The sequence below is a fragment of the Hevea brasiliensis genome, chromosome 10 (genome assembly GCF_030052815.1).
Source record: "Hevea brasiliensis isolate MT/VB/25A 57/8 chromosome 10, ASM3005281v1, whole genome shotgun sequence".
Classification (NCBI taxonomy): domain Eukaryota; kingdom Viridiplantae; phylum Streptophyta; class Magnoliopsida; order Malpighiales; family Euphorbiaceae; genus Hevea; species Hevea brasiliensis.
Genome location: NC_079502.1, coordinates 13195376 through 13215992, shown reverse-complemented (window position 1 = coordinate 13215992; position 20617 = coordinate 13195376). Strand labels below are relative to the sequence as shown.

Here is a 20617-nt window from a genome sequence, read left to right as displayed (position 1 = left end):
GTCTAACAACTTAAAGAGCAGCAATGGTCTTGTGTTTCTTATTGATACTAGACAGAAGATCATCAAAACTGATATGACACCTACCATGCATTATTATCTCAATTCATCCCAAGGCCTCCGTAACATGACCTCTTATGAGGAGAGCTTTCAAAATCTTAGCTTCCAAATCCATGTTCATGTTTGAAATTCAGTTTGAAACTTTAAAATTTTAATAGATTCAGTTTGAATTAATTTTTTACAATAAAAACATAACCAATCAAAATGAGAATTGAGGTGTATATGATTGTTTTGGAGGTTGATGAATATTTTTTAAGTTATGTTTTATGCAAGTTAAGCGTTTGAATGGTTTGTTTGAAATTTTTGAAATGTCCAAAATTTAAACGGAACTCTAATTGATTTTTTTATTTAACATTTACACTTGAACTTAGTTAGAAATAAAATATGAATAAATTTTAAATTAAATGTGAATATTGTTTGAAGTTATTAACATACTTAAAAGTTCTTATAGTGTAATTACATTCTTATATTTTGATGCCAAAATAATTTAGCATATGTAATTTTACTCAACATTGCACTACTGTTGTGATTTTTTTGCGTTGATCAAAATTAACAATAAAATTAGTACTTTATTATCATGAAATCCCTTATTCTTTTAGATTTTGTGCTTTAAAGTCTTTGGAAGGAATAGATTTGGTGTACATATTTTATAAAATTAGTTACATCAATAAAAATTTTTGCTTTAGGTTTTAATTAAATTAAGCTCAACCAATAATTTTAAAATCCTTTTTTCTATGTTTACAGACTTTTTAATTAGTCCAAGTCCTGAGTTCTTCTTGTGGGTCAGCCTAGCACTAAGACTTTGGGCAGCATATGTACTCGTGTCGATAATAAGCTTAACATAGTGAAACCATCAAAAGACTTATTATGTAAAACCCTAGGCAAATCCCACATCGGTAAAACACGGGAGAGATGCTGGGTTTATAAGTTGGCAGTTCGTAACTCCTAGTGACGCATTTTAAAACCGTGAGGGCTTCGGCCCAGAGCAAACAATATCACTAGTGGGCCGGGCTGTTAAATTTGTGGTATCAGAGCTGGACTCCCTCTAGTACGGTGTGTGGTGCGAGGACGCACCAGGCGAAAGCTGGTGGGCTTGTCATGACCCAGGGATGGGGTTGGGACGTGCTTGTTTAACCAGCTATGCACTGGGGTGGAAACTTCGTGTCCCACATCGAAAAATGAGAAGAAAAGATTTGGGCCATATATGTGGGAGCCTTCCTCACCTGGTCAGCGCGCTTTTGGGAATGAAACCTCCCAAGGGACAAATCCCTGAGGCCCATGGGCCAAAGTGGACAATACTAACTGGAGAAGGATCGGGCTGTTATAATTTGGTATCAGAGCCGCTCTGCGTGCAACCTTGAGCGATGGTGGGGCAAACCTCAGCGAGGACGCTGAGTCCCATAAGGGGGGTGGATTGTAACACCCTAGGCAAATCCCACATTGACAAAACATGGGAGAGATGCTGGATTTATAAGTTGGTAGTTCGTAACCCCTAGTGACGCATTTTAAAACTGTGAGGGCTTCAACCCAGAGCGAACAATTTCACTAGTGGGCCGGGCCGTTACATTTGTGGTATCAGAGCCACTCCGCGTGCAACCTTTAATGATGGTGGGACAAACCTCAGCGAGGACACTGAGTCCCATAAGGGGGGCGGATTGTAACACCCTGGGCAAATCCCACATCGGCTATAACACCCTAGGCAAATCCCACATCGGCAAAACACGGGAGAGATGCTGGGTTTATAAGTTGGTGGTTCATAACCCCTAACAATGCGTTTTAAAACTGTGAAGGCTTCGACCCAGAGCGGACAATATCACTAGTGGGCTGGGCCATTACATTTGTGGTATCAGAGCTGCTCCGCGTGCAACCTTGAGCAATGGTGGGGCAAACCTCAGCGAGGATGCTGAGTCCCATAAGGGGGGTGGATTGTAACACCCTAAGCAAGTCCCACATCGGAAAAACATGGGAGAGATGCTGGGTTTATAAGTTGGTGGTTCTTAACTCCTAGTGATGCGTTTTAAAACCTTGAGGGCTTCAGTCCAGAACGGACAATATCACTAGTGGGCCGGGCCATTACATTTGACAAATGTAATGGCCCGGCCCACTAGTGATATTGTCCGCTCTGGGTAGAAGCCCTCACAGTTTTGTCCCATAGGTGAAATGGAGAACTTCCCAGGAGGTCACTTATCCTAGGATTTCTCTCAAGCGAGCATGCTTAATCTTGGAGTTCCTCCAACTCTCCAGGCCATTCCACCAAAAGGCGCCTCTAGTGATTAGTTCCCCCATTTTCTATATCATTACTTTTTGAACCAAAGACCATCTTCGTACTTTGCTGATGTGGGATTTTCCTAAGGGACCTTTCTCCCCCCTTTTGGGACTCAGCGTCCTCGCTGAGGTTTGCCCCACCATCGCCCGAGAGGACACACGAGTAGCTCTGATACCAATTGTAACGCTTAACCTTGGAGTTCTTCCTACTCTCCAGGCCATTCCACCAAAAGGCTCCTCTAGTGATTAGTTCCCCCATTTTTCATATCATTACTTTTTGAACCCAAGACCATCTTCATGCTTGTGGGATTTGCCTAAGGGACCTTTTCAAATGTAACGGCCCAGCCTACTAGTGATATTGTCTGCTCTAGGCTGAAGCATTTACGGTTTTAAAACGCGCCACTAGGGGTTACGAACCACCAACTTATAAACCCAGCATCTCTCCCGTGTTTTGCCGATATGGGATTTTCCTAGGGTGTTACAATCCACCCCCCTTATGGGACTCAGCGTCCTCGCTGAGGTTTGCCCCACCATCACTCAAGGTTGCATGCGGAGCGGCTCTGATACCACAAATGTAATGGCCCGGCCCACTAGTGATATTGTCCGCTCTGGGCTGAAGCCTTCACGGTTTTAAAACGCGTCACTAGGGGTTACGAACCACCAACTTATAAACTCAGCATCTCTCCCGTGTTTTGCCGATGTGGGATTTGCCTAGGGTGTTACATCGGTAAAACAAGGGAGAAATGCTTGGTTTATAAGTTGGCGGTTCGTAACTCCTAGTGACGCATTTTAAAACCATGAGGGCTTCAGCCCAGAGCGGACAATATCACTAGTGGGCCGGGCTGTTACATTTGTAGTATCAGAGCTAGACTCCCTCTAGTATGGTGTGTGGTGTGAGGATGCACCAAGCAGAAGCTGGTGGGCTTGTCATGACCCAGGGATGGGGTTGGGACTTGCTTGTTCAACCAGCTACGCGCTGGGGTGAAAACTTTGTGTCCCACATCGGAAAACGGGAAGAAAAGATTTGGGCCATATATGTGGGAGCCTTCCTCACCTAGTCAGTGCGCTTTTGGGAATGAAACCTCCCAAGACACAAATCGGTGAGGCCCATGGGCTAAAGCGGATAATACTAACTGGAGAAGGATCAGGATGTTACAATTTGGTATCAGAGCCGCTCCGCGTGCAACCTTGAGCGATGGTGGGGCAAACCTCAGCGAGTACGCTGAGTCCCATAAGGGGGGTGGATTGTAACACCCTAGGCAAATCCCACATCGAAAAAACACAGGAGAGATGCTGGGTTTATAAATTGGCAGTTCGTAACCCCTAGTGATGCGTTTTAAAACCGTGAGGGCTTCAACCCAGAGCGGACAATTTCACTAGTGGGCTGGGTCGTTACATTTGTGGTATCAGAGCCGCTCCGCGTGCAACCTTGAGCGATGGTGGGGCAAACCTCAGCGAGGATGCTGAGTCCCATAAGGGGGGTGGATTGTAACACCCTAGGCAAATCCTACATCGGCAAAACAAGGGAGAGATGCTGGGTTTATAAGTTGGCGGTTCGTAACTCCTAGTGAGGCATTTTAAAACCATGAGGGCTTCAGCTCAGAGCGGACAATATCACTAGTGGGCTGGGCTGTTACATTTGTGGTATCAGAGCTGGACTCCCTCTAGTACGGTGTATGGTGCGAGGACGCACCATGCGGAAGCTGGTGGGCTTGTCACGACCCAGGGGTGGGGTTGGGACGTGCTTGTTCAACCAGCAACGCACTAGGGTGAAAACTTCGTGTCCCACATCGGAAAACAGGAAGAAAAGATTTGGGCCATATATGTGGGAGCCTTCCTCACCTAGTCAGTGTGCTTTTGGGAATAAAACCTCCCAAGGCACAAATCTGTGAGGCCCATGGGCCAAAGCGAACAATACTAACTGGAGAAGGATTCGGATGTTACAATTTGGTATCAGAGCCGCTCCGCGTGCAACCTTGAGCGATGGTGGGGCAAACCTCAACGAGGACACTGAGTCCCATAAGGGGGGTAAATTGTAACACCTTAGGCAAATCCCACATCGACAAAACACGAGAGAGATGCTGGGTTTATAAGTTGGCGGTTCGTAACCTCTAGTGATGCATTTTAAAACCGTGAGGACTTCAGCCCAAAATGGACAATTTCACTAGTGGGCCAGGCCGTTACATCTAGAGTCTTCTATTCACCCTTCCACACCCCCCCTATCCAGGTCCTTTCCCTTATTTCCTCCCTTCCTAACCAACCCAACACCCCAAAATTCTATGAGCTTTTCTAGATCTTCTTCTTAAAAGCTTGTTGACCCTCTCCTTCCACTTTCCTTGTTTATAAGATGTGTTGGAGATATGGAGGGATGATTGGTTTATGGGGGGAATCAAAGGTTCAAATGAGTTCTTTCTCTTCTCCTTTTCATATTTGATGAATTAGAGTTGTCTAACTTAGAACCTAAAGTTAGATTAGTAAAATAAAATGAAAAATGAGAATTTTAGGTTTTAGGTAAAATTATTAAATCTTTGATTAAATTGGTAGATCTAAGTTATTTGATGTTTATCATAATTTTTTAGTGTTTGAAGTAATTAAATATGGTTAGAAAGGGATTAAGAAAGATTGGATTTGAGTTGGAAGGGAAGGCTTAAGAATCGAATTTGGTAGCTGTAAGATGAATTCTAGAAATGTAACACCCTAGGCAAATCCCACATCGGCAAAACACAGGAGAGATGCTTTAACAGCCCGGCCCACTAGTGATATTATCCGCTCTGGGCCGAAGCCCTCACGGTTTTAAAATGCGTCATTAGGGGTTACGAACCACCAACTTAGAAACCCAGCATCTCTTCCATGTTTTGTCGATGTGGGATTTGCCTACGGTATTACAGATGCTGGGTTTATAAGTTGGTGGTTTGTAAGCCCTAGTGACTCGTTTTAAAACCGTGAGGGCTTCGGCCTAGAGCGGATAATATCACTAGTGGGCCGGGCTATTACATTTGTGGTATCAAAGCTACTCCACGTGTAACCTTGGGCGATGGTGGGGCAAACCTCAGCGAGGACGCTGAGTCCCATAAGGGGGGTGGATTGTAACACCCTAGGCAAATACCACATCGGCAAAACACGGGAGAAATGCTGGGTTTATAAGTTAGTGGTTCGTAACCCCTAGCGACGCGTTTTAAAACCGTGAGGGCTTCGGCCCAGAGCGGACAATATCACTAGTGGGCCGGGCCGTTACATTTATGGTATCAGAGCCGCTCCGCGTGCAACCTTGAGCGATGGTGGGGCAAACCTTATGAGTCCCATAAGGGGGGTGGATTGTAACACCCTAGGCAAATCTCACATCAGCAAAACACGGGAGAGATGCTGGGTTTATAAGTTGGTGATTCGTAAGCCCTAGTGACGCATTTTAAAACCGTGAGGGCTTCGGCCTAGAGTGGATAATATCACTAGTGGGCCGGGCCGTTACATTTGTGGTATCAGAGCCGCTCCGCGTGCAACCTTGGGCGATTGTCGGGCAAACCTCAGCGAGGACACTAAGTCCCATAAGGGGGGTGGATTGTAACACCCTAGGCAAATCCCACATCAGTAAAACACGGGAGAAATGCTGGGTTTATAAGTTGGTGGTTCGTAACCCCTAGCGACGCGTTTTAAAACCGTGAGGGCTTCGGCCCAGAGCGGACAATATCACTAGGGCTTACGAACCACCAACTTATAAACCCAGCATCTCTCCCGTGTTTTGCCAATGTGGGATTTGCCTAGGGTGTTACAAGAAATTTCAAGTTCAGCAGCCAAACTTGCATAAGTTGGGATGCCAAACTTTATGTGGATAGTGATGGAAATAGTGGATGGTAAGTTAGGCCACCGAACTTACCTTGCCTGAGGATGTCAAGTTTAATTGATTTTATTTATAACCTAAACTAAGAAATAGGTTAACTAAATTAATTTATAAGATGTTTTTGGCATGCAACAATAACGTGAAATGAATTATAACAACATGAAGGCATTGTATAGTACCTCCAGGAATGTTTCTATAATTTATAGGGCACTGGATTTACGTGATTGGACTATAGAAGGAGTTAAGGACCTTAATTAGAGAATTTGTGACGCCCCTTGTAACACCCTAGGCAAATCCCACATCGGCAAAACACGGGAGAGATGCTGGGTTTATAAGTTGGCGGTTCATAACCCCTAGTGACACTTTTTAAAACCGTGAGGGCTTCGGCCCAGAGCAAACAATTTCACTAGTGGGCCGAGCCGTTACATTTGTGGTATCAGAGCCGCTCCACGTTTAACCTTGAGCGATGGTGGGGCAAACCTCAGCGAGGACGCTGAGTCCCATAAGTAATTATATATGGTGGGGCAAATCTTGAGCACAGAGATGGTCTTGGGTTCAAAAAGTAATGATATATGAAATGGGGGAACTAATCACAGAGGCTCTTTTTGGTGGAATGGCTTGGAAAGTTGGAAGAACTCCAGGGTTAAGCATACTCGCTTGAGAGAAATCCTAAGATGGGTGACCTCCTGGGAAGTTCTCCATTCCACCTATAGGACAAAACCGTGAGGCTTATGGCCAAATGTGAACAATTCCTCTAGTGGTTAGAGCCCGATCGTTACACCCCTTACCCGTCTATTGTATAGCCGACCAAGAAGTGCCACATTCAGTGCTGGAGCACCCTATCTTGTCTTGTCATGTCTATTGTAAATTTTAATGTCATTTAAATCAGGTAATTTATGTGTAGAAATTTTTTTTTATTCATAATCATCTCACATATTTCCTTATCATATTCTCTTTTATCATATCATTCACAACTATTTATGAGATCTCAAAATGAAGTGTCATCTATTGCATTCATGTGAAATTCATAGACAATAAATTATAAGTTTTCATTTCAAGTCCAAATGAAATACATCATAAACTAGTAATTATATCATGACTAAACATAATGAACTAAAATACTACATAAATTACCTGATTTAAATGACATTAAAATTTACAATAGACATGACAAGACAAGATAAGGTGCTCCGGCACCAAATGTGGCACTTCTTGCTCGGCTATACAATAGACGGGTAAGGGGCGTCACATTTAGTGGTATTAGAGCCGCTTCGCGTGCAACCTTGAGCGATGGTGGGGCAAACCTCAGCGAGAATGCTGAGTTCCATAAGGGGGGTGGATTGTAACACCCTAGGCAAATCCCACATCGGCAAAACACGAGACAGATGCTGGGTTTATAAGTTGGTGGTTCGTAACTGTAACAGCCCGATCCTTCTCCAGTTAGTATTGTCCGCTTTGGCCCATGGGCCTCACAGATTTGTCCCTTGGGAGGTTTCATTCCCAAAAGTGCGCTGACCAGGTGAGGAAGGCTCCCACATATATGGCCCAAATCTTTTCTTCCCGTTTTCGATGTGGGACATGAAGTTTCCACCCCAGTGCGTAGCTGGTTGAACAAGCACGTCCCAACCCCATCCCTGGGTCGTGACAAGCCCACCAGCTCCTGCCTGGTGCGTCCTCGCACCACACACCATACTAGAGTGAGTCCAACTCTGATACCAAATTGTAATAGCCCGATCCTTCTCCAGTTAGTATTGTCCGCTTTAGCCCATGAGCCTCACAGATATGTCCCTTGGGAGGTTTCATTCCCAAAAGCGCGCTGACCAGGTGACGAAAGCTCCCACATATATGGCCCAAATCTTTTCTTCCCGTTTCCGATGTGGGACACGAAGTTTCCACCCCAGTGCGTAGCTAGTTGAACAAGCACGTCCTAACCCTATCCCTGGGTTGTGACAGTAACCCCTAGTGACGTGTTTTAAAACCGTGAGGGCTTCGGCTCAGAGCGAACAATATCACTAGTGGGCCAGGCTGTTACATTTGTGGTATCAGAGAGGACAATATCACTAGTGGGCCGGGCCGTTACATTTGATATTGTCCGCTCTGGGCCGAAGCCCTCACAGTTTTAAAACGTGTCACTAGGGTTTACAAACTGCCAACTTATAAACCCAGCATCTCTCCTGTGTTTTGCTGATGTGGGATTTGCCTAAGGTGTTACAATCCACCCCCCTTTTAGGACCCAGCGTCCTCACTGAGGTTTGCCCCACCATCGCTCAAGGTTGCATGCGGAGTGGCTCTGATACCACAAATGTAATGGCTCGGCCCACTAGTGATATTGTCTACTCTGGACCGAAGCCCTCACAGTTTTAAAACGCGTCACTAGGGGTTACGAACCACCAACTTATAAACCCAGCATCTCTCCTGTGTTTTACCGATGTGGGATTTGCCTAGGGTGTTACAGAATTTGACTTCTTGACTTAGCTTAGGCTTGTTGTAGGGCCTAGATGGGCATTATGATTATTGTTGTGGGCCTAAGGCCCTGTGTTTATTTTGCTTTGGAGGGAGGATAGGTTTAGCTATAGGGAAACTGCCAGATTTTTTATTGGATAATTAAGATATTTAAGAAAATTAAGTTAATTGAGTAATTAAAATTAATTTATGATAAAGTGTCTTATAAGTTATAGTACATTTGTATAGGTTCATCTGACCAACAGTGCTAGTTGTCTTAGCAAGCCCCACAACAGTGAAGGGTTAACCAGTAATGTAAGTAGAACTTACTTAAACTGTTTTAATTGAATTATTTAAAATGTATTTTCATGTCCCTTGTATATTCATGCATCATGGTAGTTAAATAATATCTTCTCTTATAAATTGCACAATGGTTCATATATGCAAGTACTATATATCATGAAGATGCTGCATTATAAATTGTGTTGTGCTGATGGTTTCACCATAAGAATTATGGCTTTTAATGACCAATTGTTTACTATTGGATTAAAAATTCCTGATTGTAATTTCTTTTTTTTTTTTTCAAAAACTACAGGTTTCTGTAGATTTGAACTCTGTGTCTTTCTATTAGTTGCTCTCCAATTAATATAATGCTCACCCAAAGAGGTATAATGTTCTGACTATCGAATTACAGATTATATTAGAATAAATATAAAGAAAAATTCAAAATTATGGATTTCAACTATATATGTAATGGCATTTCCTAATTGGGTATAGGTTTTTGGTTCATCATAGATGCAGTTCACAACACATCAAATCGGTTGCAATATCCTGGGACATTAAAATTCCAAAGCTAGCTCTAATTAAATGGAGGGTTGTGCATGAATAGGTTGCTAATAAAGAAAAAAAAAAGTGGGCATTATATTTGGTATATAATAGCATTTGCAAAAATTATGAATCACCTTGATACTGCAAGGAAGATTTTCATGTACAAAAGGTTTTTAAATTTAGGATTCTTGGTAGTTTATTTTTATGGATTTGAACTTGGTACTTGTATTTTACATAAGCATTATGTATAATAGGTTACGTTGGGTTTGCAGTAAAAGTAACTATGGATGCCAAAGCAAATCTATTAACATGCTTCGTGTACTTTTTTACGCAGGTAATAACTCAATGGGTAAATAGTTGAATGACACTTTGAGTATCAAAATGAGCGAGAATCACTATGGAATTCATTTCTTTGTTACCTTTTTCAAATGCTCATAATTTCTCCTTCAGGTTCCTTTGCGTTCTTTTGGTGTGTAATTCTTGTGCAATATGGATCTCTTATGGCTGTGGTTCTCACTAATTGTAAATATTTGATGTATTTAATTTCTTATTTTTTTGCTTTCATTGCACATTCTTTTACTTATTTTTCAAATTTCCTGTTTCCTTTCATTTATTATTATTTTTTTATTTTGTTATTTTGATGTGCTTCTGTAACACCCTAGGCAAATCCCACATCGACAAAACACGGGAGAGATGCTGGGTTTATAAGTTGTTGGTTTGTAACCCCTAGTGACGCGTTTTAAAACCGTGAGGACTTTAGTCCAGAGCGGACAATATCACTAGTGGGCTGGGCCATTACATTTGTGGTATCAGAGCCGCTCCGCGTGCAACCTTGAACGATGGTGGGGCAAACCTCAGCGAGGACGCTGAGTCCCATAAGGGGGGTGGATTGTAACACCCTAGGCAAATCCCACATCGACAAAACACGGGAGAGATGCTGGGTTTATAAGTTGTTGGTTCGTAACCCCTAGTGACGCATTTTAAAACCGTGAGGACTTTAGTCCAGAGCGGACAATATCACTAGTGGGCCGGGCCATTACATTTAGTGGTATCAGAGCAGAGGTTTAGGCGGTCCTAGACCTAGATAGATAGAAAGAAATAGTTGTATCACATGCATGGGCCTTTAAATAGAGTCAAGGTGACACTAATGCAGATCTGTTTCTTTGTCTGTTTTATAGGATCGATGGCATCTGATCCTTCAGAGTACGGACCTCTAAGACCGATATAGGAGGAAGTAGAGAGTCACGCACCTGCACCTGCACCTGCGTTTAATCAGGGGCGCAGTAGCAGTAGAGTAGAACCATCATTGGGTACTTTAGTAAGGACACAACAGGCCTTCCTAGAGCAAATGACTCAATTGCTCCTTCAGGTCACTGGAGATATGCCACCACCTCCCCAGCTAGTATATAGGACCCCAGTAGAGAGAGTTAGAAATGATGAGCAGTTTAGGAGAGACAAGCAGTGCAAGAGAGGGTCTGGACCTGGTCAATCCAGCGTAGCTGCTACAAAGAGCAAGAGACCCAGGGGGTCTCAGGGTTAGATTCAGAGTAGAGAACAGAGGCAGAGGTTCCGATTCGCCCCGAGGAGAGGAGGTCAGATGAGTGTATCAATTGACAATTCTGTGGGTCCTATAGCACGGATATCAATCCCGATGTCAGTTTGTACTAGGAAGAACCACAGAGGAAAGTGTAGATTAATAACAGGTGGATGTTTCAGATGTGGGCCCATAGAGCATTTTTTTTTTAGAGATTGCCCATGGAGGAGTGCTCCCACAGCTCCACACAGACTCAGAAGTCTGCCTCGACAGTACAGAGGGGTAGAAGAACGATGAGACCAGAGGTAGCTGGTACATCACTGAGAGCTTCTAAGACTATAGAACACCCCGAGGCTGAAGTAGCATCCCGCGTGTACGCTATGGCTCGAGAGGAGCCAAATCCGGTAGATGTTATCAGAGGTACATTTCCTAATTATAATACCTTTAAGTATGTATTGATAGACCCTAACTATGTTCACCCCTATATATGCATTATACATTCTATTGAAAGAGGATGCCAATAGATGGGTCAGAAGATGACATACTTGTCACCAACCCTTTAGGTCACCAGATGATTGTAGATTATCAACCGAAAAGGATTGTGTTAAAGATAATAGATGGAAATGAGAAGGGGGCTGTATGTGAGATGAAAGAAGATGAGCACAGAACTGGTTGAAAAAAAAAAAAAAAAGAGATAGTCTATTGGGATATACCGTGGTAACTATGCAATGCTCTTGATGTTTGTGCTGTAAGCTGCAGATTACAGTACCGACTTGGGACTATTATGTAGAGCTACGTATTTCCAATAGTAAATTGAGATAAGGATAAGATTGTAGAACTAGGATTAATAAGACAGACTAAAAAAAAAAAGTAAAGTATTATAACACAAAAAGGTGAAAAGACAAGGAGATAGCGGTCCCTCGATTAATTATACTGTGTAAATTTCGAGGATGAAATTTTATTTAGAGGGGAAAAATTGTAACGTCCTCACCAAAGGTAGTCCGTACATTTTACTGTTCTAATGACTAATGTCTGTTCGGATAATTAAAATGTCTGGAACTACACTTAAACTATAGTGAGGAGGCATAAATTAATGAAATAAATATTAAAAAAAATGTAGGAAAAATTTTGAGAAAATAAAATAAAATTTAGAGAATTTATTTATTTGGTACAAAAATAATAAAAATAACCCGATATGCACCATGAAGGGCATTTTGGTCATTTCACCCATAGAGGTGAATTTTGACATAAATATCAAATTAAAATTAGGAAATAAAATAAATAACATAAATTAAATTTATGAATTTGAATTTGAAAAATGAGAAGAGAAAGAAGAAGAAAAGAAAAAAAAAAGGAAAGAAAAGAAAAGAAAGGAAATAGATTTATGAAATTTAAAAACAATAAAGTACACATAAATGTATATATATAAATACCCACAAGAGACAAAACCCCACCAACCATCTTCTTCTTCCCTCTTCTCTCTCTCTCTCTCTCTCTCCTTGCCGTCCACCATGGGAGCTCTCTCCCTCCATTTTTGTCTTCCCTAAAGCTTGATTTTCCAAGCTTCCTCCTCACCAAAACCCATAGACCCCTTCACAAAAAATTTAGCCCACACCATAAGGAAGCTTTAGATACCCATAAGAAGAAGAAAGATTAAAGTTTGAAGTGGGTCACAAGAGGTTAGTGCTTTTCTCCCTTCCTTCTTCTTTAATACTTGAAAGTGACTTGAGATAAGTGGAAATTTCAAGAAATTAACAAGAAATTCATGAACCCATGATGCCCCCAAATTTTGGCAGCCATGAAATGTGTTAGGCTTTATTGTGTTCAAATAATGTAAATGAGTTTAGAGATGATGATTGGTATGATTATATGTATGAGAAGTGAAAAGGGATTGAATTGATTGAGTTTGAAACTTTGAAAACTAGGGTTTGTGTAAATGTTGAGCACTTTGTGTAAAATGTTGATATTGACCTATTGGGATGAGATTGTTGCTTATAGAAGTGTATTGCATGCAAATTGAAGTAAGAAAGTTAGAGGAGATTGAGTTTTGGAAGTGTTAATTTTCTGCAGGTTGTGTTTGTTGAGGGCAGTGTACATTTTAGGCCATAAATAAAATTGTGTGATCCCAATTGGTATGAGGCCAATTGGAGGTGAAACTAGACCCAAAATAGCCAATTTTCCATGAAGAAATCATGCCCAAATTCTGTCCAAAACTTGAGCTAAATACTGCCCAAATTCGGATTTCCCTGCACCCAACCCAGAAAATGACCAAATGAACAGTACGTGTTCATTTGGTCATAACTCTCTCTATACTGGTCCAAATGACCTAAAATTTCACCCATGGAAATTTTAGACATAGGGCTACACTTTTCATGAAGACCACTTAACCCAGTTTTGCCTTTAACCAATTCAAATTATTAGCATAAGTTGGGTCACTGAAACTGCCAAATCAGAAAATGACCAAATGAACAGTACGTGTTCATTTGGTCATAACTCTCTCTATACTGGTCCAAATGACCTAAAATTTCACCCATGTAAAGTTTAGACATAGGGCTATACTTTTTATGAAGACCACTTAACCCAGTTTTGCCTTTAACTAATTCAAATTATTAGCACAAGTTGGGTCACTGAAACTGCCAACCAGAAAATGACCAAATGAACAGTACATGTTCATTTGGTCATAACTCTCTCTATACCGGTCCAAATGACCTAAAATTTTACCAATGGAAAGTCTAGACATAGGGCTACACTTTTCATGAGGACCACTTAACCCAGTTTTTCTTTTAACCAAATCAAATTGTTAGCAAAAGTTGAGTCACTAAAACTGCCAACCCATAAATTGTCCAAAATACTATTCCTTTGGTATGCTTAACCAGTTTTGGCAAAAATGCCATAACTTGGTCTCCAAAGCTGCAAATCGAGTGACACTAGTGCCAAAAGTTTTATAAGACATAGCACAACAATTTTTATGTTTTGACCAAGCTCTAGAAACCATTTAATCCTAGGGAAAATATTAGCCAAATTTAGGAATTGAAATCTAGAAAATGTTAAGTTGAACCCAGAATGCCATTTGATACCTGTGTGTTCATTTGGCCATAACTCCCACTAGGAAATTCCATTTGAGATTTGCCAATATGATCTAGAAACATGATACTTAGGGATACACTATTGATTTAGACACCTTTGTCAAATTCTAAGTGTAAAGACCCTAAAAAGAGGGTCAAACATACTGCCCTGAAGTTGATTTTTGCCCTTATAAGACTGAGAGTCCAAGTTAATACATTGATCATAACTCACTATACCAAGCTTGAAAAATTATGAAATTGTACCTGGGAGTCCCTAAGACATAGAGGAACATATCTTGTGAAGGAACCTAAGTCTAAAAATGACAATAAAATGATCAAATGACTGGTCAAAGTTTATTGAAATTGTAAATTCTGGACAGCTTAGAGGCAAAGGGACCAGTTATGGTATTTTGACCATAACTTGAGTTCTATAAGTCCAAATTCAGTGATTCAAAAACTGAAATTCAAGTTTAAACATAGAGGAACAATTGTTATGAAGGAAGTGTGACTAAATAAACATCCTAACCTAGTCAAATTCCTAGATAAAAATAACACATCAATATGAACCTAAAGAAAGGTTCATGGGAAAAATGCTATATATGATAATTAAAATACTCATAAGGATAATTAAATATTAAAAATGATATGAATATGTAAATTGGGACTAATGTCCCATTAATATGAAATTAATGGTACCAATGAACAGTACTAGAAAATAGTAACAGTAAATAGTGCTAAAATAATTAAAAATGTTTAATTGCCCATAGTATACCTAGACTTATTTATTTAGTTTGGATAAATTGGTATACCAATTAGGGACCACAGATAGCAGTACTGCTTATAGAGCAAATCATGAACTGACAATATATGTCTGATATGATTGTTCTACAGGCTATATGCCTACTTACTGGCCATTGTGCCTACTTTATTTCTGGCTTTACAAGCCTGACAGCGGGTCTCGTGCCCGACAGCTGGCCTCGTGCCTGACAGATGTATACAGGGTAGACATATGGCTGTCTAACCCGTATACTCCCGTGTATCCAGCTTTTATAATTTGTTATAGGTTTCTTGGGCATTGATAATAATTAATTAATACTGAATATACAATAAGTAAACAGGAAAGACCCCAATAATTTTAATTGATTCCAAAGTGTAAAAAAATGTAAAAGACCCAGAATTTATGATTTGTAAATATTATTTCAATTGTTTAATTATTATTATTATAAATTATGCACCACTAAGCGTTATGCTTAGCGCGTTGGTTTTCCATCGCGTAGGTACTGAAGATCAGCAGCCGCCACAGTAGTATTCGGACAGAGTTCCGACCAGATCTGCCACCGATCAGAGTCACCTCATCAGTCTTTTATATTTTGGTAGGGCCCATGTGTAGACTAGTATTTTGGTTCATTATGTCTAGTCATGATGTAATTACTAGTTTATGATGTATTTTATTTTGGACTTGAAATGAAAACTTATAATTTATTATCTATAAATTTCCATATGAATGCAATAGATGACACTTCATTTTGAGATCTCATAAATAGTAAGGGGGTGGATTGTAACACCCTAGGCAAATCCCACATCGACAAAATACGGGAGAGATGCTGGGTTTATAAGTTGTTGGTTCGTAACCCCTAGTGACGCGTTTTAAAACCGTGAGGACTTTAGTCCAGAGCGGACAATATCACTAGTGGTCCGGGCCATTACATTTGTGGTATCAGAGCCGCTCCGCGTGCAACCTTGAATGATGGTGGGGCAAACCTCAGCGAGGACGCTGAGTCCCATAAGGGGGGTGGATTGTAACACCCTAGGCAAATCCCACATCGACAAAACACGGGAGAGATGCTGGGTTTATAAGTTGTTGGTTCGTAACCCCTAGTGACGCGTTTTAAAACCGTGAGGACTTTAGTCCAGAGCGGACAATATCACTAGTGGGACGGGCCATTACAGCTTCAATCAAATGACATCTTCATAAATGGAAGGAGCAGAGCCTGATGTTTTGGAAGAACAAAAGTAGAAGTTTGAATTTGGATATGTGAATTTTGGGGTGTTGAGTTTATTTTAATCTCTATGTGATTCGATTGCTTTTAATTTTGATAAACTGGTTGTCTTTTTTATGTATACGAGCTATAATTTGAGTTGTTTTTGTCTAAATCGATCTTGCATTTCTACATTAAAACTTGGAATTGTCAATACTCTACTTTTTTTGCTCTTAAAATTAATCAAATCCAAATGAATTTTATATTTAATATTCATTTGTGCTTTATCGTGTTTGATAACATCAAGTGATTAATGTCTAATTAGTTAGGAAATTGCAAAATCAAAAATTAAAATAACATAGTCTTTCTTTATTTTATTTTTTGGAATTTCTTTCTTTTTTTTTTTTTTTTTGAAAAACTACAGGTTCTATAGATATGAACTCTGTGTATTTCTATTAGATGCTCTCCAATTAATATAATGCTCACCCAAAGAGGTATAATGTTCTGACTATCGAATTACAAATTATATTAGAATAAATATAAAGAAAAATTCAAAATTATGGATTTCAACTATATATGCAATGGCATTTCCTAATTGGGTATAGGTTTTTGATTGATCATATATGCAGTTCACAACACATCAAATTGGTTGTAATATCCTGGGACATTAAAATTTCAAAGCTAGCTCTAACTAAATGGAGGGTTGTGGAAGAATAGGTTGCTAATAAAAACGAAAAAAGTGGGCATTATTTTTGGTATATAATAGCATTTGCAAAAATTATGAATCAACTTGATACTGCAAGGAAGATTTTCATTTACAAAAGGTTTTTTAATTTAGGATTCTTGGTAGTTTATTTTTATGGATTTGAACTTGGTACTTGTATTTCACATAACCATTATGTATAATAGGTTACGTTGGGTTTGCAGTAAAAGTAACTATGGATGCTAAAGCGAATCTATTAAAATGCTTCGTGTACTTTTTTACACAGGTAATAACTCAATGGGTAAATAGTTGAATGACACTTTGAGTATCAAAATGAGTGAGAATCACTATGGAATTCATTTCTTTGTTACCTTTTTTAAATGCTCATAATTTCTCCTTCAGGTTCCTATGCGTTCTTGTGGTGCATAATTCTTATGCAATATGGATCTCTTATGGCAGTGGTTCTCACTAATTGTAAATATTTGATGTATTCAATTTCTTATTTTTTTGCTTTATTTGCACATTCTTTTGCTTATTTTTCATATTTCCTGTTTCCTTTCATTTATTATTATTTTTTTATTTTGTTATTTTGATGTGCTTCTATCAAATGACATCTTCATAAATGGAAGGAGCAGAGCCTGATGTTCTGAAAGAACAAAAGCAGAAGTTTGAATTTGGATACGTGAATTTTGGGGTGTTGAGTTTATTTTAATCTCTATGTGATTCGATTGCTTTTAATTTTGATAAACTGGTTGTCTTTTTTATGTATACGAGCTATAATTTGAGTTGTTTTTGCCTAAATCGATCTTGTATTTCTACATTAAAACTTGGAATTGTCAATACTCTACTTTTCTTGTTCATAAAATTAATAAAATCCAAATGAATTTTATATTTAATATTCATTTGTGCTTTATCGTAATTGACAACATCAAGTGATTAATGTCTAATTAGTTAGGAAATTGCAAAATCAAAAATTAAAATAACATAGTCTTTCTTTATTTTATTTTTTGGAATTTCTTTCTTTTTTTGAAAAACTTCAGGTTCTGTAGATATGAACTCTGTGTATTTCTATTAGTTGCTCTCCAATCAATATAATGCTCACCCAAAGAGGTATAATGTTCTGACTATCGAATTACAGATTATATTAGAATAAATATAAAGAAAAATTCAAAATTATGGATTTCAACAATATATGCAGTGGCATTTCCTAATTGGGTATAGGTTTTTGGTTGATCATAGATGCAGTTCACAACACATCAAATTGGTTGCAATATCCTGGGACATTAAAATTCCAAAGCTAGCTCTAACTAAATGGAGGGTTGTGCATGAATAGGTTGCTAATAAAAAAAAAAGTGAGCATTACATTTGGTATATAATAGCATTCGGAAAAATTAAGAATCAACTTAATACTGCAAGAAAGATTTTCATTTACAAAAGGGTTTTAAATTTAGGATTCTTGGTAGTTTATTTTTATGGATTTGAACTTGGTACTTGTATTTTACATAACCATTATGTATAATAGGTTACGTTGGGTTTGCAGTAAAAGTAACTATGGATGCCAAAGCGAATCTATTAACATGCTTCGTGTACTTTTTTACGCAGGTAATAACTCAATGGGTAAGTAGTTGAATGACACTTTGAGTATCAAAATGAGTGAGAATCACTACGGAATTCATTTCTTTGTTACCTTTTCTAAATGTTCAAAACTTCTCCTTCAGGTTCCTATGAGTTCTTGTGGTGTATAATTCATATGCAATATGGATTTTTATGGCTGTGGTTCTCACTAATTGTAAATATTTGATGTATTCAATTTCTTATTTTTTTGCTTTATTTGCACATTCTTTTGCTTTTTTTTCATATTTCCTGTTTCCTTTCATTTATTATTATTTTTTTATTTTGTTATTTTGATGTGCTTCTATCAAATGACATCTTCATAAATGGAAGGAGCAAAGCCTGATGTTCTGAAAGAACAAAAGCAGAAGTTTGAATTTGGATATGTGAATTTTGGGGTGTTGAGTTTATTTTAATCTCTATGTGATTCGATTGCTTTTAATTTTGATAAACTGGTTGTCTTTTTTATGTATACGAGCTATGATTTGAGTTGTTTTTGCCTAAATCGATCTTGTATTTCTACATTAAAACTTGGAATTGTCAATACTCTACTTTTCTTGCTCTTAAAATTAATCAAATCCAAATGAATTTTATATTTAATATTCATTTGTGCTTTATCGTGTTTGACAACATCAAGTGATTAATGTCTAATTAGTTAGGAAATTGCAAAATCAAAAATTAAAATAACATAGTCTTTCTTTATTTTATTTTTTGGAATTTCTTTCTTTTTTTTTTTTTTGAAAAACTACAGGTTCTGTAGATATGAACTCTGTGTATTTCTATTAGTTGCTCTCCAATCAATATAATGCTCACCCAAAGAGGTATAATGTTCTGACTATCGAATTACAGATTATATTAGAATAAATATAAAGAAAAATTCAAAATTATGGATTTCAACTATATATGCAGTGGCATTTCCTAATTGGGTATAGGTTTTTGGTTGATCATAGATGCAGTTCACAACACATCAAGTTGGTTGCAATATCCTGGGACATTAAAATTCCAAAGCTAGCTCTAACTAAATGGAGGGTTGTGCATGAATAGGTTGCTAATAAAAAAAAAGTGAGCATTATGTTTGGTATATAATAGCATTCGCAAAAATTATGAATCAACTTAATACTGCAAGGAAGATTTTCATTTACAAAAGGTTTTTAAATTTAGGATTCTTGGTAGTTTATTATTATGGATTTGAACTTGGTACTTGTATTTCACATAACCATTATGTATAATAGGTTACGTTGGGTTTGCAGTAAAAGTAACTATGGATGCCAAAGCGAATCTATTAACATGCTTCGTGTACTTTTTTACGCAGGTAATAACTCAATGGGTAAATAGTTGAATGACACTTTGAGTATCAAAATGAGTGAGAATCACTACGGAATTCATTTCTTTGTTACCTTTTCTAAATGTTCATAACTTCTCCTTCAGGTTCCTATGAGTTCTTGTGGTGTATAATTCTTGTGCAATATGGATTTTTATGGCTATGGTTCTCACAAATTGTAAATATTTGATGTATTTAATTTCTTATTTTTTTGCTTTATTTGCACATTCTTTTACTTATTTTTCATATTTCCTGCTTCCTTTCATTTATTATTATTTTTCTTATTTTACTATTTTGATGTGCTTCCATCAAATGACATCTTTATAATTGGAAGGAGTAGAGCCTGATGTTCTGAAAGAACAAAAGCAGAAGTTTGAACTTGGATATGTGAATTTTGGGGTGTTGAGTTTATTTTAATATCTATCTGATTCGATTGCTTTTAATTTTCATAAACTGGTTGTCTTTTTTATGTATACGAGCTATAATTTGAGTTGTTTTTGCCAAAATCGATCTAGTATTTCTACATTAAAAATTGGAATTGTCAATACTCTACTTTTCTTGCTCTTAAAATTTATCAAATCCAAATGAATTTTATTTTTAATGTAACAGCCTAGACAAATCCCTCATCAGTAAAACACGGGAGAGATGTTGGGTTTATAAGTTGACAGTTCGTAACCCCTACAGACGCATTTTAAAACAGTGAGAGCTTCGGCCCAGAGTGGACAATATCATTAGTGGGTCGGGCCTTTACATTTGTGGTATCAGAGCTGCTCCGCGGGCAACCTTCAACGATGGTGGGGCAAACCTCAGCAAGGACGCTGAGTCCCATAAGGGGGGTGGATTGTAACACCCTAGGCAAATCCCACATCGACAAAACACGGGAGAGATGCTGGGTTTATAAGTTGACAGTTCGTAACCGCTATTGACGCATTTTAAAACCATGAGGGCTTCGGCCCAAAGCGAACAATATCACTAGT

The 20617-nt window shown here is 38.6% G+C and overlaps 1 long non-coding RNA gene across 1 annotated transcript; it reads left to right on the top strand.

The window, feature by feature from the left end:
• The first annotated feature begins 12535 nt into the window (after positions 1-12535).
• Positions 12536-15536, top strand: LOC131169496 (uncharacterized). The gene is made up of 2 exons (XR_009140434.1): positions 12536-12640; positions 15304-15536. It is a non-coding gene; the product is annotated as an uncharacterized LOC131169496 (long non-coding RNA).
• Positions 15537-20617: the final 5081 nt, after the last annotated feature.